Source organism: Diceros bicornis, chromosome 25 (assembly GCF_020826845.1).
Source record: "Diceros bicornis minor isolate mBicDic1 chromosome 25, mDicBic1.mat.cur, whole genome shotgun sequence".
NCBI classification, from domain to species: domain Eukaryota; kingdom Metazoa; phylum Chordata; class Mammalia; order Perissodactyla; family Rhinocerotidae; genus Diceros; species Diceros bicornis.
Window position 1 is genome coordinate 26,447,542 of NC_080764.1, and position 4,425 is coordinate 26,451,966.

The following is a 4,425-nucleotide window of genomic DNA, read 5'->3' on the forward strand; positions in this document are numbered from 1 at the left end:
CTGTCTTATGTTGTCACTGTATTCTTTGATTTTTATAACAAAGTTTAACACCTCTTTAGGGAAAGGCTATTCTGACTGCAGTTAATGAAGTTTCTGAACGATTTAGTCAATGAACGTTAACTCGTTATAAAGGGTCTTTAGAAAATGTGATGGACTCAGTATTCTTTCTCTCTCATTCCCATTGGGTAGCAACACAACAGTGAGAGATGTGACTCCCTCCCTAGCGAGCTCACCTGGGCTTCCTCACCTGCTGTCTCTGGGCAGCCAGAGGGCAAGCCCCAAAGAGCAAGCTTCTGCTGTGCCACGTTTGCTAAAACGTCCTATTGGCCAGAGCAACTCACACGTCAGGCCCAAGTGAATTGAGGAGAGTAATACTCAAGGGCATGGACACGTGATTTGGGGGCCATTACTGTAACAATCTACCACATACAAAAAATCCCATACAGAATCTGAAGAATTTGAAAGAAGATACTTTTCATTGCTGCTTTAAACTTGGGTCTCGTTTCCGGATCTGGTCACTGGGTTATTATCTTTTTATTAAACCTTCTACTTATCTCATGAATAGCATGATCATGTTGCATTTTGGGACTTACTTTGGTTGAAGGTATTAATTTATTAAATATAAACATTGAAAATACAGTCCTGGGTCACTTAATGATGGGAATATGTTCTGAGAAATGCGTTGTTAGGCGATTTCATCCTTGTGTGAACATCCTAGGGTGTACTTACACAAACCTAGATAGTACAGCCTACTGCACACCTAGGCTACATGGTACTAATCTTATGGGACCACCATAGCATATGAAGTCCATTGTTGAAACATCATTATGTGGCGCATGACTGTATTACCAAAAGACCAAACCTAAGAAAAGAGTTGGAGGAAATTCCCTTCAGCTCAAGGCATAGGCCTCGTTAGTCTTAAGGGAGCCCCATTCCCTTTGCCTAGTGATTAGTTCAAGAAATGGTTGAGGTTGTAATTTGGGCCAATGAGACAGAGAAGAATTTTACTGAAGGCTTCCAGAAAATGTTTTTTCTCCTGAGAGCCATGGTAGCCAGGCTTTCTCGCCATCCTGCTTGACCTGAATGAGGAGGCACAGAGCACCTATGGGGGTTGACAGCCAGCCCGGCCCAGGGGGGAATCTGGCCTTGGGGTGACGCCAACGCTGGATGACAGAGAAGAGGGAGGGAAGGAATCTGGGTCTTCGACATTATTGAGCTGCTGGATAAACCAGTCCTGAAGACTTTCCCTCCTGTGAATTTCCAAGGGTGAGTTAACAAACCTCCTTATTTTTCAAGCCAATTTTAGTCAGGTTTTGATTTTTGTAGCTGTTAGCATACTATCTACCACAGCCACTGTTTCTGAGGTGCTGTGCCGGGGCTGTGGTGTATCAACATAGCATGTGGTCCTGCATTCAAAGACTTTCCATCTAGTTGGAGACATGAAATGGCAATTATTGTACCAAGAGTGTGTCCTAGAGGAAGGCACAATAACAATAGCACCTTTGGATCATCAGGGAGGCTTCCTGGGAAGAGGTGACTGAGCTGGGCTTTGAGTGATGGAATCAGAGAGAGAAGGGAGAAAAAGGAGCAACATATGCTAAATTTCAATGTCAGGAGACATTGAAACATTTATGCCAGGAAACCAATTCTATGTTTGGTCAATTTCTATCATTAAACAAATGATGGCCAAGATGGCCCTAGTCCTTGCTGTCACAGCTGATAGCCCAGACAGTGGGCCAGAGGATTAAACAAACAATGGCAATGTGTAGCAGTAAGATGGGAAGGTTGGGAAGTAAGCAGAGGCCAGAATTCACGCTAATGGTACAGTAGGGGAAGCGAAACTACCAGCACAGAACATCTCTGAGATCTCCAGGATGCGTGAACAAGGATGGATTGCTGTGGCTCAGTGGTGGTTTCTACCACCTGGGTGCCAGGTTCCCGATGCCTGCAGTAGCTTCAGTAGAACCTCTTGAAAAACATGTGCCTTCTTATTTTGGAATAACTTCCCATCAGAAAAAAATCTCTCCAAGAGGCTGGCATTGACTTGATCCTCCCGCTGTTTACTGTTATAAAGACCGAGATGCTCATGCTTTGGGCAGAAATCTCACAAAACTAATTTAAATTTAAAAATTACTGTTTCATCAGAGCTGTTTTAAGAGAACCAGCTCTTAACACTGTCTGGCTTTGGTTCTACTCTTTAACGTTGGTCTCACTGCCCGAATTGGATTGTAAATTCCCTGAAGGTAAGAGCCAGTTTAGAACCAGAATTTCAGAAATGAGGGAATTCAGCCTCTACAGTTAAAGAGTTCAAGACGAAATCAAAGCCCTTAAGTCAAGTCCCAGATTTGTTTCCTTCAGCATACCATGGTCTTGTCTGTCTCCCACAGCATGAGTGCATGCATCCTCAACTCAGCAATGGGGAGATGTTGCCCCCAAGGGGGTAAAAGTGGTTTTGGAGAGGCAAAAACACTTACATGTTACAATAGTTTGTAGTCCTACAAACCTCAACCCTGTTGGACAAAATCTTATTCCTCAGGGAGAACTTTAATTTTTCTCTTGGTTGGGGACCAATACTTTTAAAAGATTGAGAAAAGAAACGTTGATCTAGTCCAACATGGAGCACAGAATAGGGGTTGCCACATCTCACTGTGCCATCTCTAGAGCTTTCCACCTGCACTTCTAGCAGCTGATACCTCCTACTCTCTGCACCAAAGGACTTGTTCAAAGGCAGCCCGCCAGAGTCCACTCATACGACAAATATCTGAGTACCTACTATGCACTCTAAACCCAGATTAATATTTCTATAACCACACTCTTGTCCTGGTCTTCACTTGTTCAAGAACTTCCAGTGGCTTCCCCTAACTTTAAGAATGAAGTTCCAACTAGTGAGCCTGACATTTAAAGCCCTGTGACGTCTGACCTGACCCGATCTTGTAGTCCTCGCTCTCCACTGAACCCTCCACTCTTGGACGCATCACATATCTTCTGAGCACTTCGTGATGTTCCATCTTGGAGCCTTTCCCTCTCATCAAAATCCTTTCACCTTCCAAGCTGAGACTGGCACCCCTCCCTCCACCCAACCTTGGAATTGTTTCTTTGGTTTTACTTTTCACTTTACTCCCCCTTAAGCATCATCCTTTGACATTATATTAAGGAATCCATGAGCTCTTTCCAATCCACAGAACAACTGTTTTCCTTAACACTGCATCTCTGGGGTGGCCTGCTTAGTGTATTTTAAAAAGTAATTTTCACTATGACTAGCTGTATGTTTGTGCAGCCATTCATTAATTCATTTACTGATCACCTGTTATGAACCAGTCACCATACTAGAGCCTGAGGATATGATGAGGTCCCTGCCCTCTACTGACTCACAATCTAAAGGGAAAGACAGATTACAATGCTATAAAGGCTATCTAAGAGGTATGAGGGCACGGTGGGGGTGGGGAGTGACTAGCTCTGATTTCCCACATAGAGAAGAGAGAGAAAGCATTCCAGGCAGAGGGAACAGTGCTGCAAGGCCTGGAACAGCAAAAGCAATTACTTTTTTGAGGCACAATGTGAACGCTGGTGTGGCTGGGATCTAGATGGCAGCACTTCTCAGACTCTAATGGGCATACGAATCACCTGGGGGCTTGTTAAGACGCAGCTTCGGATTCAGCCAGTCTGAGGTGGGGCCGAGGTTCTGCATTTCTAGCAAATTCCCATATGTTTCAAGGCTTACAGGACACTGGCCTGGGAAGACTAAGGCAGTTCTGGGTGGGTATCCTCTTCTGCCTTCATTCAAAAAAGACATGAATGCTATTTGTTTAGAGTGAAGGTCTCCTAGAGGGAAAAGAGGATGTGCTTCCCTTTCTTATTCCATAGGTGTGAGGATACACTTCCAGGACAGACCTAATATGTCGTTTTGGCCTTTATATCTCCTGCATCCTAAACTCCCACCAGTGACTAGGTGATTGGTCATAGGGGAGGCATCACCAACAGCAACCACAGGCCCCTCCCACCCCCTCAAGATTCCCCTGCCAAGCATATGGGGGACAGAGCTCCAGAGACCCCACGCTGCTCGGTAGTGACAGCAAGGAGCAATCTTAACCTCCCAACAAGAGGTATCTTGATTTGATTTATACTGAATACTATAAAGCCTCATTGATTCAGGCTCTGGTAACCTGAAATGGGTGACAATTTGGATAGTTAATGTTTACTTGTCAAATCATTTCTTCATAAATAGAACACAGGTTGATAAATAGATCACAGGTTGTGATCATAAGGATTTAAAAAGATTTCAAGTAAACTTACATGACTTTAGAAACACCTATTTATATAATCATCCACTCTTTCTTTATGAATATTTCTGTAACTTCTTCATTTCCTAAAAAGCTCTCATAAACAATGCTACTGATCTACTTCCAGGACTATAAACAACAACAA